Genomic DNA, 23,804 nt, shown 5'->3' on the forward strand with positions numbered 1-23,804 from the left:
ACTTTTTAGCTAAGTTCTGTAAAAAGCAGTTAAAAGCTAATAGAAAATGGGTTATATTACCGCTCTCATCTTAAAATTTGGTCGACCCAACTTCCAGCGACACTGCCGTAAGTATATATTCATTTTTTTAGAAAATTTGGCAACTTTGGATTAAGTTTACATATAAAATTTTTTTAAAAAGTTTCTTTTAAATCATTTTCAAAGTTTTTTTGACTTATTATCTTTTGAATGAAACCTAGGGTTTTGAAATCGGACGCAAATTGGCGGAGATATGGGCCTAAAAAAATGACATGTTTTTGAGGGGTTGACCCCAAACTTTTGAACGGGAGTGTATTTCAGAGATAGATTCAGGTTATTTTCAGAAACTGAAAATGTTTGATTAAATTATAACAATTGATTTCAAAATTCTGAAAGCAACCCAGATGGATTCTAGAAGCATCCCTGATGGATTCTGGAAGCAGCTTATAAAGGAATCTAGATGCATCCATGTTGGATTTTGAAAGCACACCCGAAGGATTCTGGAAGCATCCTGGAACGAATGTGGAAGCATCCTATAAAAAATCAAGCATTCCAAAGGAATTCTGCAAGCATCCCAGAAGGGATTCTGGAAGCATCTCAGAAGGTAAAGTAAAATTTTTGTTAGAGCAAACCTTCAAAAAACGTTTCAAATTTAATTTCCAATCATAATTTTTCTAGACTAAATTGGTGATTCTAGAACCCAGTTCGGCCAAATTTGTGTTCAAAATTGCGTTATATTGGTTTCCCAGATGTTTGAAAAAAAAAAATGTCATATTTTGGTATCTAACCCAAAAAATACCAAAATACGACATTTTTTCAAATATCTCTGAAACCAGTAGACATATTGCAATTTTGAGCACAAATTTGGTCCAATTGGGTTCTAAAATCACCGATTTAGTCAAGAAAAGTTATGTTTGAAAATTTAATTTGAAATGTTTTTTAAAGGTTTGCTCTAGAAAATAAAATCATTTAAACCCTTTGTGCCATCCCTAAAGATCAACCAAAATCGCTCATTTTTGTACTGCTTACTTATTTCGACTAGTAGATCAATTTCCACTTGGGAAATATCCCAGAGAGATTTTTTTGAAATTAGCTCCACCCTAATGTTCCGGGTTGTCCCGGATTGTTCCGGAACCACAATTGGACCAGAATATGCAATTGATATTATCAGGAGTGCGGTTGACTTCTGATTTGCGGCTTCAGAATTAATATCGGGTGCGAAAGTATTCTTGGATGACAATGATTTTGCTTTCCGTAGGGAACTCGGGTTGATTCCGGCCCTCTAGCTGGCCAGGGTGAGGCCTCCGGCCAATGAGACCCCCACCAATCGATTCAGCACACTTTTTCCAAGCGAAAATGGTCTCAGCCGTTGGCAGAACCCGTTACCCAGCTGAGAAAATGAATTTAGTCGTGTTTCGGGTTCAATTTTTCCCACTGTGCATTGGTACAAATTTGGGCTCGATTAAGTAATTTTTCGCGAAGTTAGAAGCGTTCGGGTAAAACACTTTTTTTTAGACAACTCATTTTTGAGCTGTCATATCTCAGTGAACCGAATTGAATGAATTTTTTAACGTTTATCAACAATACATTGATACTTGATACAACGTTATAAAATGTAATATTTTCTCACGGCGAATTAAGTTATACCGGGTTGAAATTTTTACCCATATAGAGGAAATTTAGTTAAATTTACAATACCACACAAATATTACTAAATGTGTTCCTCCTTTAAGCTAAATTGGCTCTAATATATCTGATTAAAGATAACTTGAGAACAGAAGGGGAAAATCTGTGGACATCAACACTAAAATTTATTGGCATTGACGTAAAAAATAATAATTTTTTTTCGAGAAAAATCTAAAAAGTGTCAGTCCTTGATAACTTTTTTCAACGTTCAAAAAGTATCTATGTTTTGATAGTTTGTGAAGCATTTGTATATTGTTAGTGTACGTTCAAAATTTCATTCAATTCGGTTCACTGGTTTCCGAGATATGACAGCTCAAAAATGAGTTGTCTAAAAAACAGTGTTTTACCCGAACGGTTCTAATTTTGCGAAATATTAATCAATCGAGCCCAAATTTGTACCAATGATGCACATATAATAGGTTGACAAACAGTCAAAATTTGAGATTTTTTGATGCACTCTATGAAAAGTTATAGCATGTTGAACTTTTTTGTGAGAGAAAAAAAAGTTGCCTATCCCAAACTTTTTGGCCATCCCCTGTATATCAACTTACCTTAATTCAATAAAGTCGGCCATTGTCGTCTGCCATGCTAGGAAGTCTCACACGCACAATTGGAGGTGTCTGCACTTTGCACTTTATTTTTTCTCTTGGTATCTTTTTTCCCTCAATCTTCATAAACTTTTTTCAAAGCACTGGTTTTCTATTCCCGTTCCGTTCCCGTTCACTTTCCAACAACTTCCTGTTCTACTCTCTCTTCGTTTTTTTTTCGCACTAACTTCCGTTCACAATTTTTTCTCTCTTCACGTAACTTCCCACCGGTTGTCACTTTGTAGTTTGCGGTTCCTGAAAAATCAAGAAAAAGTAAAAAAAAACATTAATGAGGAATTGTTCTCTTGAAGCAAGTGCAAAATCATATAAATTGCATACTCCCAACAACAAACTTCATTAAGATATCAAAGCGCTTAACCTACGGAAAATGATACATCGCCACCACCACGGGCTGGCCAACGTTCAACGTCCGTCCAACCGAACATTGCCGGGTGCATCACCTAAAAATAACACATCGTCGAGATGCAGAACATTGTCGGTAGGTATCTGCCCTGCCCACCGTGCACCGCCTTCACAGTCGGAGACATTTCCTTCTGGGATGGTCATTAGATGGACGGGGCAGCCAGACGAGCGAAGATGCACTCTGATTTATCCCGTCGCGTCGTCCCGGTGCGTAGTGCATTTTCCTCTCGAGCCATTAGATACGTAGCACGACAGACCTAATTGGACAGTGGGCGCGAACGACGGTTGCGAGGGAGTTGCGAATGGTTTCTTCTGGTTGTCACAGAATCAGAATAGGAAAATTTTCATCTTCTTGAAAAATATATGCTTTTACTTATATACTCGTTGCCATTAGTAATCTCATGATACCAAATTCATCTTATTAGAAAACAAGCGATTACGGCACCGATTAATTCTGTTCTTTTTGTTTTCATGCTTCGAACAAAAAAAAAATACAAAAAATGAAAACAAAATTAATAGCGCTGCAACCCTTTGTTTTGAGTAGGATGAAAATGGGAGCCACATGCTTAATAAAGGAGCCAATACTCTAGTACATCTAAAATCAGTATGATTTAGATTAAAGAATTTAAAGATATAAATTAAAGTATTAAAGCATTATCATCAAATATGTTTGTTTCCCAAAATACCTCGAACAGTTTAGTGTTTAGTGTTTTAAAACTAAAATTAAAGGACCTGATAGCATTCTAACAGCATTTTTAAATTCTAAAAATATAACACATATATTTGGCGAGCATATTTTGATCAAAGTACACTGGAACCTCTTTTTATGCACCTGGCTAGAGTGTAAAAATAAAAATGTGTATAAATAAAAAAGAGCATAGTAAGAGCAAATTTTGTGCATAAATTAAGTGGAAGTGACTCAATTTTCAATAGAATAAATGTTTTCAAGCAACAATTTTTGAATAGCTGAAAAATATTTTCTCAACAGTGGGTTTAATTTTTATTTTTTAATACTTTTTTTTCTTTTTATTTATTTGTTTCTTATTTATTTTTGTCTCCCACTCGTACTCGATTATAGGTATAGGACGTAAGATAAAAATAATATGTGATTCGACCTATTTTCCATTCAAATTTGCATATCTATATTATACGTCAATAAAAAACGCTGAAACTTTGACCAATCATAAACCATATACAAGAGCTCCATTGATATAATTTTAAGCGAGATTGAACAAATTTTCTGAAAATTATAGAACTTCTAGAAAGGCTTGATGGTATATTAAACTAAATTTCAATAACCTCAAAGAATTTGGAAGAAATAGTTTTGAACTATTTCGAGGGAACACTAACACATGATCATTAAATACACAATCTTGTTAGAGATAATTTGTTCAGTACAAAAAATATGAAAAATCTACTTATGTAGTTGACGATGTTTGTAAATCTATATATATAAAAATGAGTTTGAAGTTCCTTTGAGGCAACAAAACTCAAGAACGGGTGAACCGATCAGCATGACTCTTGAACGATTCGGTTCGTATTGATGGTGGCTGTGTTTATATGTATAAAAAGTTACGAATATCAACTTGAAAAGTAAGAAAATTGATAAAGTAATGGTTTTTCATAAACTGGGAAGAAAATCAACATGATGGAAATGAAACCAATCTAGAGTGCGTTGCTTAAATTAGCTCAAAAGCTGTCAAACCACCACAAGATTGGCAAGACAGAGTTTGCCGGGACAGCTAGTTTATCATATTTTTCACATATAATCTGCCAAACGTTTTCCACAATTGAAAATGCATTTTAATTGGACGAAAAATGCATAGGACCCACTATGCATATCGACACCAACATTTCAAAAGGGCGACTCTGCTTTTGGAATCATCACCTTCTTTTAAAGCTGTGGATCATGTGTTATGATTTCCATGTTTTTCACAACAAGTACCAGATGGGAAAAACTCTCTTCTTTCCGACAACCACGGTGGTTTGAGTGTAAGGGAGGCAGTACGACCTACAGCTTTGAAAGAAGGTATTACTTCCAAATGCAGTGACGCCGTTTTGAAATGTTGGTGCCGATATGTAGTTTAGTAGGTAATGTATAAACATATTACATTAAGAGTTTAACATTAAAGTGATTTCAATGGCGTTTTAATGGCGATATGAAGGTTTAAGGGACGTTTCGACGTTTTTCAAGTTAGGGTCGTATCATGCGGGGTTTCAGGAATACCTTTAAATCAAAGGAACTTTCAGAGACATTTAAAATACGCAGATTTCAATGAGGTTATGGATGTTCCAGAGTTGTTCAAGGCACTTTAGGGGGTTTTAAGGGTTTTAATGAAGGTGTCTCTAAAAATCCTCTCAAACATCCTGAAATGCTTCAAAAATCCCCCTAAAATACCCTCAGACCCCATGTAACGCACCTGAGACCCTTTTGAAACTCCCGAAAAAGTCTCCGTAACACCTCTGAAATCCACTCAAACCTTCTGAAACCTCCTGAAATGCTTCTAAAATTCTCCTGAAACCCCCTCGGATCCCATGTAACACATCTGAGACCCTCCGAAACCACAGAAAACGCCCATATAAATTGTGAAACCCGCAGAAAATTCTCTGAAGCTTCCAGAAATGCTTCCGAAATTCCCATAACTCTTTCGTGACGAACCAGCACAGTTCTGCTGTTGAGCAATAACAGGTTTGCATATTTTTTTTTTCATCTGTTTAGTCTTTGTTTCATGTGATGTAAACTGTTTTAGTAATTAAACCATTACTTATACTTGTATGTGTGCAAACAAATTTTTGTTTACGTTGCATGTGGGATTTACCACAACAAGTTGAACAACAAGTGGACAAAAACCGTAAAACATGAAAAAGGTATCTGTCGCACTTTTTTTCAATTTACCTAAGCAGTCAAAGCTAGAAATCGAAATATTAAGAGTAGTTCTTCCAAATGAGGAATAACCATTGTTGTTTTGTTGGAAAATCTAAGAGTTCCAGAGAGCTAAAGTTGATTTCACTTTTTGGACCCGAAAGGGATAAAACCCACTCGGACCCCCTTAAAACGCCTTCGTAACGCTTCTGAATTCCACTGAAACCTTCTAAAGAATAGTATAGAATAGGTATAGAATCGTTTCAGGTAATTTCAAGAAGTTAAGGAGTGATTCGGAGCGATACAGGGAGCTTCCCTGAAACGCTACGAAATTCCTGAAATCCCTTATCAATTTCTGAAACGCCATGAAACCCCTTGAATTTCGCTGGAACGCTCTAGAACACTCTTTGAAAGGCTTCTACAACACTGAAATCTCCCGAAACGCCTTTGAATCGGCACTGTAAATCAAGAGAGCCCTTTGGTCTGGTTAACCTTTGCTAAATTTTGTATAGGCAAAAGTCTACGATGGGAGAGGGCGGTGGGTCCAAGATGACTAAATATAAATCTACGTAGTTTATGGACAGCATCTGAGACCTCCTGGAACTCTCTGAAACCCCCTAAACCACCGCAATGCATTAGAAACCTTTCAAAGCCATTTGAAAGTCTTTTGACCCTCTAAAGCTGAACTGAAACGCGCTGAAATTTATTGAAAAATCTTGAAACGTCCCTGAAACTTTCAGTAGCCTCCTGATTACCTCTGAAAGCATCTGAGGCCCCCTGAATTTCTTCAAAAATTGCTACGAAATCTATCTGAAACTTCTATGAAACCTCTCATAAATCTTTGAAAACTGAAAACTCTTCAAACGTCTCTATTAGTTACATGAAACCCCTCATTTTAAGTCCCTATGACACCTTCTTTAGCGCACCACCTCTTAAAGATCATCTACATCAACAAATATACGAATGGTTTGCCTTTCTTTAAACCACCCTGTGCTCTCCCCCTTGATTCAAAGCGGAGTGTAGAGAGGTTTTGGAAAAAAAAACGTAGCGCGGGTGGTCAGGCTGCAGCATCGGACTCGGTCGAAACTGGAACGCTAGAATCGGAAGTGGAAGCAGTAGACCCGCTTATTGTGGCAAAAGGAACGCCACCTGGAAGAAGCACAGTGAGAGAAAATGAAAATTGCTGTGCCATCGTCAAAAATCACGGAAGTTTTATTTTTGTTTATCCAATACGTGTTTCTGTTGTGTGCATGAATGTCAAAGCCATCCAACGTTGTAATTTTCTCTTGGCTTGGCTAGCGTAAGCAAAAATCGAGAAATTGACACGGAAGATCTACAAAAGGCTTCGTACACAGCAAGCCGGGATGTGCAGAAGTTAGAACGTAAGCCTCTTGCCGGATGGACGGAAGATGATTGAAAGGTGGACGCAACACTTCGATGTGCATCTGAACGGCATAGAAAACGGAGGTATGAAGAACCAACACAACGGAGTAAACGACAAAAGTGTAGCAGAGGACGGCAATGATCCAAAACTCACACAAAAAGAAGTTAAGTATGCCATTTCTCAAGCAACACGACTTGTTTCCAAGCCAGTAACAGCAACACCAGTCCAATTTATTCACTGTTCGTATTAAGGACGACGGAACATAGTAGTCTTTTTTTATGTCTTTATTAGAGAGACTTTCAGCCCTTGGTTGGTTCGTCTCTGATAATAGTATTTTCCTTGAAACACAAAAAGTGCAGTTTCTGAATCGATATGAAACTTAAGCAAGAGGGAATGATAAAAAATGAAAAAAAAAAGCCCAGACTCGAACCATGAACACCAGCAGTATTGACCAACCATTCACCTAACATACTACACCAGAAGCTTTGTGAGAGAATTGCTGCTCAACACACCATAAAAGCTACTCAAGTTACGTGTTACTTCATTGCACCTTCTTTGCCACAAGTTAGAAAACTGTCAGGTAATTTGTGATTCCTATGAAACAAAGCCGCAACTGATCATAATGTGGCATAAAGCAAAATAGACGTGAAAATTGTCAGCTCTCTTTTTCGACACGTCAAAGTGTAAGCTCAAGTTGAAATTTCAAGTTAATTTTTTGCTGAATGAAGATCAGAAGAAGACCTTTGCTGTATATGAAGGATTTATACAGCAAAGGTCTTCTTCTGATCTTCATTCAGCAAAAAATTAACGGATGACCAAAGCGGACATTTTGGTGCTGCCTACCGTCTGCAGGGAGGATGTTGTTTGCTCCGAGAATCCACGTCGGCCGATTGCGCATTTCGAACGGAAAAAGGAATTGACCAGAGAAAATACTGTCTGCAAGACAAGGCTAACAGGGGAGGATAATCATGATCTGCACAGTTGGTAAGCTCGTTTCATGCTGAACAGTGTGTTGAATTTTCTGGTTCTAATGTTTTACCTTTCCCAAAAGTCTGGCCTTCTCAATCTATGAAGCCAAGATAATTGGATTGATGTTCCTCGACGTTGCGGACTAATTTATTAAATCTTTTTGGCCATATAAATTGGGCCGAAGTATCGGATTGCGCCAATTTAGTCACTTGGTTTCCCTACATTGTGAAAGCCAAACTCTCCAAAACATACCAGTTCCAGTCGAAAGTCTCCATCATAGTTTTAAGAATATAGTTGTAATTATTATTGTGTTACAATACTAGAATTCGGCTCCGTAAAGTGCTATGCACGCATGAGTCTGCCAAATAAATGCAATGAAAAAAAATCCCAACATTCTTGGAATAATCTCAGAAGATACCCATTAGCCTGGGACGCCAAAAGACATTTTACTCCTGTACACTTTTTGAGTTCCATTTCGGTCCCACATCAACTGTGAAAAATTTCAGCTCAATCGGAAAAACTATATTTCAGCGCCAGCCATTTTAAGTTTTCAATCGATTTACTATGGGGAAAGTCACTTTTTCAAAGAAAAATCGCCAAAAATTTTACGAGGAACCAACCTTCCGAAGACCGCAAAGCGATCTAAGGCATGTGGAAAAAGTTATTGACTGAAAACCGAATGGCATGCCAACGCTGTTCAACATGTAAGGAATAACAATAAATAATAAAATCTCGTCATTTTATCGATCGAGTGAGGCTTAATAACTTTTTCCATGAACTTCGCATCGGTTTGCGGTCTTCGGAGGTCTGTTTTCTATAGAAATCATTCATCGACTTATTTTAAGGGATCTAGGGGTGACTCCTTGAGATTTTTCTTTGCAGAAGTAAAATTTCCCCGTAGTAAATCGTATGAAAAACTAAGAATGGCGGGCGCTAAAATAAAGTTTTCCGATCGATCTGAAATTTTGCACAGTTGATATGGGACTAAAGTGGTACTCAAATGGTATACAGGAGTTAGAGTTTTTTTTGTATATTCCTATATAAACCGTGTACCAGGCTAATACTCATCCTTGTGATTTTGTAATTATTGGTAAATCCAAAAAAAAAAAATCTGAATGAATTAACCCCATGAGCAATCCCAAAAAAAAATGCTTTACGGGGATGAATAAGCCACATGCTGAAAACCTCCCTAGCAGATCTAATAATAATTATTATTGCTAAACGAAAATCATTGGAATTACATTTGGACAACAGATTCCAAACCTAGAAGAAGTTGACGAACAGGCATTTTTGATACTCGGTTCAAGGTGGCATACGACAATATCGATCGCACAGAGTTATGAGAAATCATGGACAAGAGCGGCTTTCTTAGGAAGACAGATCAAAGCAACGATGAACGGTTGAACCACATGATTTGGTTGAACTACGAGCTCTGCATTCTACAGCGAAACTATGCGTCCAGCAGGTGGCGTAAGCTGGAAGTATAAGATAGGCTGGATGTGTTGAAAGGGCCGAATAATAGCATAAACAGAAGGATTCTAAGAACTTGATTTTAAGTAACAGCTGCGGTGGCAGTGTACAAATCTTATGAATTCACCTTGCTTTACAAATGTCGATGTGCTTCTTATATTCAACAACTTTGTTGTCATGAAAACGAAAACCAACATTCCTGACTATTCGACATTTCTCACCATAACCCTGATGGCATTACGACTGTCAGCATTCGCCGAACGAATCCCAGAACACTAGCCACTAGTCACACGGTGCGCAAGAAACGAACGCGAAAAAAGAAAATGCTACAAAATCAATCGAGAGACCTCTTCCGCAACTACCTACCATAACATCATGAAAAGCGCAAAGCTGCACATTTCACTCGCAAGCGAATCCCATTCGTTCTACCATCGTCCGTCCGTTCGTCCGCCCATCATCAGCAGCAGCATGGGCAGGCAACGAACCGCGCGTCGTCGTCACGGGATGCACTTTTGCTGCATCACCAACGACGACGACGACGGTGAAGTGCATCATGCAAACAGCATCGAACCAACCGACCGACAGTACATCCCCACATGAACGGTAGAGGTACGTACGTATTCTGACTGCATCCATCCGCCACGACCCTGCCCGTAAGTCAGAAGGAGACAGCGAACGGCGAGAAGCAAAACAACACTTCAGAACCTCACATCGGAATCGAGGGCAACATCCTCGATCAACCTTAAATCGGCATGGAAAAAAGGCTATTGCTCTTTTGACACACATTTAATTATAAAACCGGCATATCTTGCGTATTTCTGGCCCCTGCTGGCTGCCAGTCCGCGCGAGTCCACGGCTGTGTTTGTGTGTTCCAAGCAGCGGATTACGGTGGTGTGCGTCCGTCCGTCCCGCTTACATCAGAGTATCAACGATGGAAGACCTGATAGGGAACCCTCGACCGACGGCGGCGTACTGGTGTAGAATCAACCTCCGCACACATTCTACGTAGGTATTTCGATGATGTTGCTTAGCTGCCGCGTTCTGCGCCATACACACCCATACACGACGTTCTTGTCGACTTGTGTACGACGGATTCCACTTGGCGGCGTTGAGAGCATAGAAGTTGAGCGAACTTCTACAGTCCTACCGCTGCCGCTGCGCTGGCTGGGTGGTGAGGTACTCAGCGGAGTTCACACAATCGCAATCGCAATGCTGTATAATTGTATAGCATAGTAGGAAGCGACAAATTGCCGGCTATTGGGAGAAATTGAGAGCGCTCAGCACCGCTGGCTGGCTCGGCTGGTTGGTTGGTTGGCAGCATGTTATGTGTACGGAAGAGTACGTTGACACTGGCGCAGTTGGACGATGAGGGCTGGGGAGTTCACCGGCAGAAGCATTTGGGTAGAACAACGAGGGGGCTTGGCAGCGGAGTAAGGTTGAAACCAAACTTGAACTCGCCGCCGCCGATTGAAAGCAAACACTGATCTGCTGCGGGGCTCGGGTTGACTTGGATGACGACGATGATGGGAAGGCGGCCGCCGCGCCGCAGCATAGCATTTCCCTGAAGTGTGGTACCGACCGAACCGAGGTATGCGGAACTAAATCAGGGTGAGCGGAGTTCGTTTCGTGCCGCCTATTTGGGTGGTGACTGCCGGGCGATTACGTGTAGGAGGTCGTTGGGAGGCATATCGGGATAGAAGGAGATTTTCTGCCGATAGGAATTGGTAACAAACAAACCGATTTGTCTGTGCAACATTGTTTCGTCATTTACTAGGATTCATCAATCGATTGGTAAAACAGATGAATCCACATTGATGATTATAGTGTTTTGCTTAAATAGAAATTCTGCTTTTCTGGCTATACGCTGAATGTCGCATTTGCAAAAGGGGTAATAAGGGCAAGTAAAAGGCCTGCTTTCAGGATCTCTGTCAGAGTGCCAATGCGAATCCGTGGGGTGATGCCTATAGGATCGTGATGGCCAAGACGAGAGGTGTAATGGCTCCTACAGAGCAATCTCCAGGAATGTTGGAGGGGATCATCGGGGGACTTTTCCCACATACTAGTTCTTGGCCTCTTTTCGTAGGACAGCTGGGGACTAAAGCTGGCGATGAGTAGTGGTTGACTGATGTGGAACTTGCGGGGATAGCAAAATCACTTAGTGTAGGTAAGGCCCCAGGTCCCTACGGAGTTCCGAACCTGGCCTTAAAAGCAGCTATTGCAGAGGCTCCCGAGATGTTCAGGTCTGCTATGCAAAAATGCCTACACGGGGGAGTTTTCCCGGATATTAGGAAGAGGCAGAGTCTGGGTCTATTGCTAAAGGTAGGTAAACCACCCGGAGATCCGTCGGCATATAGACCAATATGCTTGATCGACACGGTGGGAAGGTGCTCGAAAAGATCATCCTCAATAGAATGTTGAGGCACACCGAGGGTGTATATTTGTAAATGGTCTCTCGAGCGAACTGGTGGCTTCCGGAAAGGGAAGTCAACCGTAAACGCTATTTTGTCGGTTACAAAAACAGCCGAGATAGCGCTTCAGCGTAAGAGGAAAGGGATTCGCCACTGCCCAGTAGTAACCCTGGATGAAAGGAACGCGTTCAGTAGCGCCAGTTGGGAGCTTTGGCCGAAGCCCTTTATTTATTTAGGCTAAATTAATACTGCAAACTGAAATGGTAAAAAAGATTCATAATTATTTCCATTCAAATATAATACCTGTTTAATGAACTGGTTAAAAACGCCAACGAGACGCCGCAAATTTGATTATGATTTTATTATCATCATCATCATCATCATCATTTCTTACTGCAATACTTTAAAGACCCTCGCGTAGAAAGATTTTTATGGAAATTTACGAGTTCTTGGTGACTTCTTTACAATTTCCTCGACAGACTTCCTGTTAAACGAATCTCAAAGAATGTTACCAAGAATTACCCTCCATGTTTAAGAAATTCCTCCATGGATTATTTCAGCAATTTCTCCGGGGAATCCTTCAAAATACCATCCACGGATTCTAGGCACTTTTACATCGATTGTTTTTTAAATAATTAAGAGTTCAGAACTCATACAGGGGGTGGCCAAAATGTTTGGGATAGGCAACTTTTTTTCTCCCACAAAAAATTCAACATGCTGTAACTTTTCATAGAGTGCATCAAAAAATCTCAAATTTTGACTGTTTATCAACCTGTTATATGTGCATGATTGGTACAAAATTGGGCTCGATTGAATAATTTTTCGCGAAGTTAGAACCGTTCGGGTAAAACACTATTTTTTAGGCAACTCATTTTTGAGCTGTCATATCTCGGAAACCAGTGAACCGAATTGAATGAATTTTTTAACGTTTATGAACAATATATTGATACTTAATACAACGTTATAAAATGTAATATTTTCTCACGACGAATTAAGTTATACCGGGTTGAAATTTTTACCCATATAGAGGAAAATAAGTCAAATTTACAATACCATACAAAAATTGCTAAATGTGTTCTTTCTTCAATCTAAATAGGCTCTAATATATCTGATTAGAGATAACTTGAGAACAGAAGTAGAAAATCTTTGGACATCAACACTAAAATTTATTGACATTGACGTAAAAAAAATACCTTTTTTCGAGAAATATCCAAAAAGTGTCAATCCATGATAACTTTTTTCAACGTTCAAAAACTATCTATGTTTTAATAGTTTGTGATGCATCTGTATATTGTTAGTGTACGTTCAAAATTTCATTCAATTCGGTTCACTGGTTTCCGAGATATGACAGCTCAAAAATGAGTTGTCTAAAAAATAGTGTTTCACCCGAACGGTTATAACTTTGCGAAAGTTTAATCAATCGAGCACAAATTTGTACCTGTGATGCACATATAACAGGTTGATAAACAGTCAAAATTTGAGATTTTTTGATGCACTCTACGAAAAGTTATAGCATGTTGATTTTTTTGTGAGAGAAAAAAAAATTGCCTATCCCAAACATTTTGGCCATCCCCTGTACATGAACTTCTCCAAGAATTTCTTCAAAAATAATCCAAATATTCTTACAGAAATATTTTTTAGGGATGTCTTCAGATAATGCACCAGCTTTCGTTAAGAAATATCTCCAAAGTTTCCCTCATACATTCTTCCAAAGGTATTTTTTAACTTCTCCAGAGATTTCTCCATAATTTCTCAAAAGAACCACTATAGAGAACCTTCTATGGATTCCTTCTTAAATTGCTCCATTGATTAAAAAGTTCATAAAAAGCGCCATTCAAAAATTGTCTATTTTCTACCCCCGACCCCCCTATGGCAAACTTTATCGATGGCTCCTCTGAAATTTGTGTATGGGTTGTCACACTTTGCTGGTCTTTCCTCTCTCTAAGCGGAACGTAATTTATAGATGTTTTCTCTACAGAAATATCTCGGCGAATTCTCTCATGCAGTAATCCCAGGATCCTTTTTGAAATTTCTTCATAAATTCATTCATTAACTCTTTAATAAAATTTCTCCATGGATCCAAACAGGTATTCCTTTGGAGATTCCCATTCAGGAATTCCTGCGGGTATTCCACCAGGTATATTCTCGGAAATTCTTCCAAGTTTACTTCCAAATTTTTCTAGAAATCTTCCCTAAAAACTGCAACAGATTTTTTTTTAAATTTCAAGAAATTTTTCTAGTAGGGTAAATGTATTATTCTTCGCCCCTTCCTAATTTTCGCCCCCTTGACAAAACATTCGTATCCCTTGTGATAAATTTATGAGATTGTTGTTTTCTTTCTAAAGAATATGAAAGAGGAAATAACGAACAATCAAGTGCACTAAAGGCATTTAATAAAACCAGCCACTAAGCTATTGATTTAGTTATAAAATAGTCATGACAGTTATGTATGTTTTTTTTTTAATTCTATGAAAACAGCGCTGACAATCAAAAGCTGGGAAAACATAAAAAAATAACTTTTCAGTACATACATGTTTAACAGTATTGATCATACATGGCCTAGGAATACACAACAATGATATATTTCAGTTGCTTTGATTAAATTTATCAATTTTTAAGTGTTTTTAGGTGGCGAAATTTAACGCACATTTTTTAACGATTTCAAATTTCGCCACTGGCGTTCTTTTTGTTTTGCGTGTTTCTATTTTCGCCCCTCCTGTTTTCTTACCTGTCAATCACCATAACAAACGACGCAATTCGGTCTCGAATCTTCTCTTCGGCAATCAAAACTAAAAAAGCGCTTCTTTTGTGGAATCCAGCTATGGATATCAGAGTAAGTAGCTAAATTCTACTTTTCCAAGCTTTATTCGTTTCTATCTAAAATGGTTAATCCTATTTTGCTTTCAGACACCGAAAAAATATGCGGAAAATTACACTCCGGCAGCTCTTTCTGCCGCTATCGCGATGATTCGGGACAAAAAGATGAGCATCAAGAAAGCTGCCAAACACTTCGATTCCACGATCTACTATTCGCTCCCGTCTGTCCCAGAAGAATCAGGATCAGGTCCGTGCTGGTCCGGATACATCATTAACACACAAGGAAGAAATGGAGCTGGAAGAGTGGATTTTTGATATGCAGAATCGGGGATATCCACTCCAGTCACGAAAAACTGGCTGTTGGATAGCGTGAAGCAGTTTCTGGATACAAATAACCGTGAGACCCGATTTGTGAACAGCATACCAGGTTAGTGCGCCCGTAGGTTATACATTTACTTGAATTTGAAAACGGTTCTAATGTTTGTTTTAGGGCGAACATGGCTGCAACTTTTTCTGAAGCGTCATCCAAAAATCTCAATCCGGAAACCAGAATTGACCCCAGTATCCCTGTTGCGACGCCGCAACAAAATAAGTTTTCTGGACCGGTCTAATAATGGACCCGTCTAATAGTAGCATAACTCCATCACAGGCTCTAGCATGACAGCTCTCGTTCGGTAGTAGTCGTAGCAAGAGAGAATAAATGAATGAGATGAGATGAGAGTAGAAGGAATGTAAAAGATAAACAAGAAACGAACTGCAGTTTCGCCATCGCACAGTTTAGTTAGTGTAACAAATTTGTTGAATTTATTTGCATGAAGCAATTATTAATTAGAAAGTGCGTTGAAACCTGTATATGGCTTGGAGTGCGTTAAAGTTTGTGAACCCGTAAGTAGAATGGAAGAATAGTGCAGAGCAAGGTGGGAAATTTATCAAAACATGTTTATGTAAATACCTCCCTGTGTCCCCAGACGTGCAAATATCGGTAGTTGAATACTCCTACAACCTGGGAAAAGCAACCTAAATCTACAGTGCCAGTGGTTACTATCCACCCGCACGACATCCAACAATTTAGGGTAGCAGCACCTAAAGTGAACCCACCATCGGAAATTAAATAAGAAGTTGCAGAGGAAACCACTTAATTGTAAGTAGTTTACTGTTAAGTTTATGTAATGGAAAATTAGAAATGTGTTGTGTTTTTATTTAATAAATTGCAGTTTAAGCATTGCTGAAAACCAGTCGGCTGCTGTAGGAATTTTGGTTTCCCTCTCGGGAACAATCCCCCTCCAACATCATAACTTGGTTCCACAAAATTGAAGCCTATTTGAAATCGTGTTATAAACGGTGATGAGACGTCTTTCCAGCTGAACCCGAAGACGAAGCTGTCTTAGCAATACGCGGCAACCACAATGTCTACGACATTGAAAGGAGTTCCAGTAAAGTAAATATCCCCACTATGTTTTCCTTTTTTGCATCCGGTAAGACGGTACCGCCAACTATAATCTACCCATACAAAACGATACTCAAATCTGTGGCCGAATCTGTTCCACCGAAATGGGGAATCGCGAAGTCCGACAATGGGTGGATGACGACACGATAGACGTCTTTCGTGATTACATAAAAGTTCTTAACGAGCATCTGGAGCAGAATAACGTTAAAAAACCGGCGATTTTCATTACTAACGGACATAGTAGTCACATAAATATCCATACATCGATTATGTGTCGTGATACATATAGGGATCATACTGATATCCTTATATCCGAATGTCACCAGAATTATGCAGCAGGCAGATGTTGCAGCATTTAAACCACTGAAAACAGGATGGAAGAAAGCTGTCGAGCGTTTCATTGGGGATAACTTGAAGAAGCCGGTTCTTTAAGCCGGCTGTGGTTCTTAAAGATTGTTTGCGAGAATCTTTGACGGTGAAACCCGTCAAGAATGGTTTCAGGGCCTCGGGACTATTCCCGTGGGATTACAATACCATCGATTCCGATAAGTGTCTGGGAAAGTCAGCGGTTATGTCGAGAAATGTTACAGAAGCCTCTGAAATGCCAGAAGACCCGCAGAATTTGAAAGTGGACCTCCAGGCAGCAAAACGGACGATTAAAAGGTGTTCGGAACTTATTGGTAGAGAAAGAGTCAAGAAATTCAAGGGTGATTTCGTGTGCTTGGAGAACGATGAAGAACAGGTTCTTCAGCACATTTATACAGAATTACAATCGAGCCACCCAGATGTTTTCGACTCGGACACAGAGAATGCTGATGAAGCTGATGTTTTCTGCAGCTTTGAATATGGTTCGATAGCGGAAATGAGCCTTGTTTCAACTAAAGTCCAAGGAGACAGCAGCATATTGACCCATGAAGCAGAGGTCCCTGTCAACCCGGAGTCAACAGAAGGTGTCGCGTCATCCTGTGTTGAGTACCGATCAACAATAGAACTTGCTCTTGGCGCAGAATCGATTGAGAATGCCTCAACAGTGGAGGATGTTCATAAGAACTCTTCAAGACCTTTAAAGGATTTTCTTAACGAACCGCCAACGCCGGAAAGATCAGCAAAACGGGAGTATAAATCTAAGCGATATCATGTTCTGACGTCCGACGAATTCATCGAGGAGTTCAAAATGAAAGATGAGGAGAAACATCGATTGGAAGAAGAAAAACAGAAAAGAAAGATTGCCAGAGAAGAACGTAAAATAGCTCTTGAGCGAGAGAAAAAGGAGAAGGCTGAATTAAAGGTAAACAGAGCTAAATCAAAAATGCAAAAAGAGAAAAATGAAAAAGAACCCAAAAAAAACGTGGTACTAAACGTATGGTAATTTAAATTGGGAAATCTTTGGATCGCGAAAAGAAGGTGACGCAATCGTTTGCGAAAGAGTGACCGGTGGTTGCTGTAAACTGTATTTTTGATGTACGAGATGAAATATTAAATAACAATAAATGTCCTTTGAAATTTCAATCAATGCTCGTTGTTAATCGATTATTGTAGAAATTTACATGTAAATAGTTCCTGTAGTTTATTTCCCTTTAAAATTTGCATTCAAGATTTGTCATTAGCATCAACTAATTGGATTGCGTTATTTTTAGTTGACTCGTTTTTCTAGTTCTTTATTTATAAATGGATGCCAAACATGGTACCGCACATACCTCACGAAAGGAACAACCGATTTGAGTCATCCTTTCTTTATTCTGTTTATTTTCGCTCGAGGAAGGTGTATGAGACATTTTTCAATTCAAAAAGTATATTTTTATAAGTTGAGAAGCAGACTTCATCCCAGTTGGGACGTTACGACAAGAAAAAAACATGGTCAAATTGAAGAAAACTGATACTCATCTGCAGGAGGCGAAAATTAGAACGAAGATGGAGCGAGGATTAAATTTAGGGGTCTATCATGAGGATAAACAACATTCACAAAAAACACAAATTATTGTCGATAATCTATGTTGAAACTTAATAATTCAGATAATACAATGGTTTAGGGGGGCGAAGTCTAGTACTTTTACCCTATACTTTACAGAAGTTCAAGTGGTTCTCCAGACATTTTTTCAGGATTTGTTTTAAAAAAACTTTCGCAAATACCTCCGGGTATTCTTTCAGAAATTCCATTTATTTTGATAAATGATAATCATTTAAAAATTTCTTATTAAATTTAACAAGGGTTTCTCCAGCAGTTTTTCCAGGTATCACTCGAAGATTTTTTTCAGCATTCAGGGTTTTTTTTCGAGATTTAATCTTTTAAATAATATCTACAGATATTTCTACAGAGATGAGACAAGATTTATTCAAAAGATCTTTCAAGAATTCTTTCTTAAGTTTCTCCACGAATTGTTTCCGAAACTTCTTCAGGAATTCCAAATGTTTCGAGAGACTCCTTCAATAGTTTAAGGGTATTCCATGAACGTTAGCAAAGGATTCCATAAACAAATATTCATCAGAATTTTTTTAGAAATTAATTGAGCTTTTCAAAGAAAAATCTTCAGCTGTTCATTCGAAAATTCTTCCAAGGACTCCTCTAGGAATCCCTTGGAAAATTTTATCAGGGATTACTGAAGAAAATTATAGAAGTTTTCTTTTTCATACTATTTCAATGTAAAACTTTAAGAGGAGTTCAAGGAAAAATTTCTGGAGGAGTTTGAAAAAAAGAGATGTCCAATGTTCATTCATGAGCAATTTCTGAAGTAAACCTAGTAAAAATTTCTGGAGGAATACTAGAGATAGTTTATGCAGGAATTCGAGCAGACAAAGGTATTGGGGGAGTTCTTGAATAAATCAATAAATAAAGTTCTGAAGAGATTCTTGGAGTATGTTCTGAAGCAAACCCTGGACGAACTTGTACCGACTTTTCGAACCCTCTAAGCAGAATACCCTCTTCGAATGAATGTAATCAGTTTCGTACCTTTTGAATCCGCCCTAATTGCTTATCTTTTGTCAGATACGCGTATTTCGACTACCACTTGTAATCTTCCTCAGTGTCAGTTATCCACTTGTGCAGTGGAATTTTTGAAGGAATCTCTAAAGGAATGCCTGGAAGTTATTTCGCGAAAAAAAAAATCCTTGATAGAATCTCTAAAGGGATTCCTGAAGGGTCCCCGGAAAACAGTCTGACAGAATCCCTGAAGAGAGGTTTCATTGAATTCATATAGAAGTGTAACGTGCATTCCCTGGAGGAATATTTGAGGATATTCTGGGACACCACTTCAAGAAATTCCTAGAAAAATCTCTTGAGTACTTTCTAGCGAAATTTCTGAAGAAGAATCTCCGGAAGAATTTATAGAAGGAATCTCTTGAAGAGCTCCTATAAAAGTTCAGAAAGCATTCCTGCAAAAAAATCTTAATTTCTTAGGGAATAATTGAAGATGAATACTTGCTTCAAGAATCACATGAGGAATTACTGATAAAAAATTGAGTAATCTTTGATGAAACTTCTGAAGGATTTGCTAGAAGAGCTCCTCTAGAACATGTAATGAATTTCTGTACGAATTGAGCTTTTTTGTTTTGACTGGGTGAAAATGGAGGAATATCACGAACGATTTCAGAAAAGAAGTCTAGAGGACATTATGCCAAAAAAAATCCTGAAGAAAATTCATAAGAAATTCCTGGTAATATATTTGAAGAAATTCTTGCTGAAATTATAAAACGCGTTCCTGTAATAATCCCAGAATTCTTTGAGAAATATTTAAAGAAATTTCATTAAGAATCTCTAAGAAACTCCTAGAGGTAAACTATATTTTATTATTGCAGCACATGGTCTTCAAGAAATTTTTCGATACCAGAATAATTGAATTGTTGATCCGTACACTTGCTGGTCCTTGGATTGGATTTTCAAATGACTAGTGGTAGCAATTCACAATTGGGTGTACGGCGTGACACCGGCCGCCTTAAATTAATCCTGGGTAACGTTGCTGTCGTGGCGTCGGTCTACTGGGTTGGATCCGCGGTTGGAAAGGGGTCCCCTGCGAGTTCTGGATATGCGGAGGCCTCACTGTTTGTATTCCCGCCTTCTACGTTGCCTGTAGGAGAAGGTCCCCAACCCCATACTACATAGGCCTGAGCCGCTCAGGTGTATATTGAGCAGATTATCTCCACATTGTTTATGGAAGAAAAAAATGGGTTCCTTTAAGGATTCATTCAAGAAAGTTTCTAGGATTCCTTTAGGTTATCTCGTGGCGTATTGTGTTTCTGGGATTTTATCAGGAATAACTTCAAAATTTGTCCAGGAGTTTCTTCTGGGATGCCTACCAGAGTTCTTTTAAGTATTCGTACAAGAGGTCCTTCCGTACTTTCGAGCTTCGTCTGAATTCTATTTATAACCGTCTCCAAGAATGAAGAATTTCTCCAGGGTTTCTTAAAGCGTTTCCTCCAAGGAGCATATTCTATGAGTCTTCCAGGAGATGATTCTAGGAATCCTCCAGGAGATTATTTTGGGAATCCTCCAGAAGCTTCTTCTGGAATGCTCCAGAGTTCATTTTGGCAATCGCCCAGGAAACTCCAGCAAATCCAGTAATTGCCTCTTAAAAACTTTGTTCTGGGAGACTTCTTGGTACTCATTATGGAAATCTCTTGATGATTTTTTCAGGAAATCCACCAGAAGTTCCTTCTGAAACCGAAAATTCTCTTGTTTAGAAAAGCCTTCGAGAGATCCTTGGGGAATCATACAGCATTTTTTTAGGATTCCTTCGAAAGTTTCTTCTAGGATTGCTCCAGTAGGTCTTTCTAGGAGTCTTCAAAAAGTTTATTTCAAATTCTCTTAGGAATTTCGGAAGAAATTCCTAAATCTATGCTCGGGATCTCAGACTAAACCTCTGCAGGAATCTTTGAACGAGCTTCTGAAGGATTTCCTTGAAAAATCCAGAAATTAAACTGGAGAAATCCTTAGAAGCGGCATCCTCAGAAACTGTTGGAGAAAATCCCAATAAAAATTCCAACATGAATCCTAGATGGTATTTCTGGAATAATCAATAGATGGAATTCTTTGAGGAAACCCTACATAAAATGTATGCAAAATACTACAAAAGGAGTTACTTAGGTGTGTCTAAATAGTATTTCAGGTGTAATCCATCCGGTATGGAATCTTGAACATCTTTTCGAAATTGATTTTTAGGATCAAAGTTCTAGTTGTTTTTTATCTCATCAAAAACCAGTAAAAAGTTGATGTCATCGAAGCAATACTTTTCAATTCCAACAAATTCCCCAACACTTGACACAATCCTCATCCACCTACGGGAGCATAGAATCCGACTGTTGAATGTTGCTTGAATCCCATTCTCGAACGATCTGAAAACCTCGCGCATCAGGAGAAGCGTGAGAGCACCCCAACAAAACTCTTGCATGCGGATCGCACGAGAGAGCCCAACGACGACGACGACGACGTCAACCTCGACTTGCCTGTGTTGTGTACAAGTGTACACAGCCTCAGCAAGCAACGCTAAAAACTGGCAATACACACCGATGGACATCCATTACGTAGGCAAACCGCTACATACACCGAAAGCATCGACCGGCCTCTATCGTGGTATATGTAGTGTGAAAAGTTGAAGAACCTCTAGCCTGCTGGATTGTTTTTGTTGCCTCTGTTGATGTTGTTGTTGTTTTCGTTTTTCGCATAATTTCCTCGCGGGCTCGCTTGCATCACACGGCGCGGCGGGCTGCAGAGCACAGAGGACGAGAAAAGCGTTCTGGAGGGTTTTTTTCTGACTTCGCGTTTTTTTTTGCTTCTTGTGTGAATTCTGGTGTCGTCACGGTGGCGACGGGATCTCCACCTTTTTTATGCAGGCTGTTGGCTGGCTGGTTAGAGGGCAACCGAGAAGCCGGTTCGGTATTGGGAGAAAGTTTGCAGCTGTATCAAGGTGATGTTCTGACGGAACCAATGGGGAAGAAAGGTGAATTCTTGCGGAGACGGTTGCGTTCAGGTAATATGATGAAAACATGTTTCGGTACGGATGTTTTTAGGCTTTTTGTAATCATATAAGATCTACTGCAACATATGTGAACTGCAACTTTTCATTTCTCAATTGTGAATTAGCTAATTACAGGGGTTACTATCATAAGTCAAACGTTTGCGATTTCCCAAACTGTAAAAAAGTTGTTGAATCACGAGCCCGGCAGATGAATGAGTCTACAAGTAAGTAAATTACATTATACATTAAGATTTCACACTGATTGGGACGGCATACTATCAAGGAGGAAAACTAGAATTATAAATTCATCTGAAGGAGAGATTCAAAATTCGTAGAAAAAAGTTCGATACCTGCCAATTTCTCCGATCATCCATTATCATCCACATCGCTGTTCATCTGCTGATCCTTACAACCAAACCGATCATCCACATGTCATCGCATCTTGTGGCGGGACATTGGCTTGCTCTGGCCTACGCCAGAGCACCATCAAACCATCAATCCTTGAAAAATTTCCCAGAACCACCGAAGCGCGGCAAAATTTCGGGTCGGCATGTTCGATTCGAGGAAGAAACTATGCTACAGCCTGCTGAAGAACGAAACGAACGGAGGAAAAAAGGAGCCCACGAAAGGTCATTGAACCCCTTATGTTGGGAGAAAGATATGGAAGGAACAACAAAAACGATGATGACGACGACGACGATGGAGCGAGGGAAATATATGTGGAAGGATGTGTGGCTAGGGACGAAGACGCATCGCACTGTGCTGAGCTGAGCGGAGCCGCCAGTCAAAAATGCCTGCCAAGAAGCAATCCGACGACCCGAAAGGGATATTGCGCGCCTTGTCGACTTGAGAGGAGAGGCCTATATTTTCACAATCCTGGAAGATGACGACGACGACGACAATGGACTGGAATGGATGTGGCGGCGGCGGCCACGAAGACGAAGGGCAAAACATTTATCCAACGCGGTCGGTCGGTCGGTCGATTTGCAGGATGGATGGATGGGCCTTGTGCGCTTGTGAGAAGCAAGGTCCGGTACATTTCCATCATACGTGAGTCAAGCTCACGTGATGGCCGCACCGAGAAGGAAGGATGTGTGGATGCGAGGCACATAAGTGGAAAGAATATGAAAAGAACACCTTTCTGCTTTCTTCCTTGTTCCGAGGGCAATGCACTTTGTGGGGGAAATGGATTGCTAAGATGGGCCTCTCTCTCTCTCTGTTTATGCGTAGTTTGATCTTATTGAAAGGAAAATAAGTGCATCTTCGGTACATCGACCCTTCACTTTTTCTTACATTTCTAATATGTTTTCATAAGTACCTGAGCGAACACATAGAAAAAAAAAAGATATTGAATGGATTTTTTTGAACAATCGAACAGTTGTTCTAAAGATTTAAAAGGTTCGTTTGTAGATATTTATATTTTTTACATCCCAACCCAAGTGACAATGAATGCTGAACAGTGAGAGTATTAGCTGAACATTGGCTGGTTAATAGTGTCAGTGGCTGAACACAATGACAGCTGAATATTGGTTTGAGGTATGGTTTGTTCAACCTCTTTAATCAGCAATGCGTAGATGGCTGAATATCAAGTTGAATAGAATATTATTCATCTTTGTAACCAGCTTCAAAACATACACCAATATGCAGAATTAATTATCTTTAATGAAATATTTTTTGACAGCTGACCCAAGCAATGTTTTCGTAGAGTCCACATAGCTTCTTCAATCTGAATACGGACTTAGTTCAGCTCATGTTCTTGATTATTCAGACACAACAAGTAATAC

At 39.2% G+C, this 23,804-nt stretch overlaps 1 long non-coding RNA gene across 4 annotated transcripts in view; it reads right to left on the reverse strand.

Annotated features, from left to right (window-relative positions):
• Positions 1-23,804, reverse strand: part of LOC134291600 (uncharacterized) — a 427,606-nt gene that overhangs the window by 392,973 nt on the left and 10,829 nt on the right. For all 4 annotated transcript variants that reach the window (XR_009999178.1, XR_009999176.1, XR_009999177.1 and 1 more), the window contains exon 2: positions 2,256-2,546. This is a non-coding gene — a long non-coding RNA (uncharacterized LOC134291600). The remainder of the gene's footprint in view (positions 1-2,255; positions 2,547-23,804) is intronic.

Source organism: Aedes albopictus, chromosome 3 (assembly GCF_035046485.1).
Source record: "Aedes albopictus strain Foshan chromosome 3, AalbF5, whole genome shotgun sequence".
NCBI classification, from domain to species: Eukaryota; Metazoa; Arthropoda; class Insecta; order Diptera; family Culicidae; genus Aedes; species Aedes albopictus.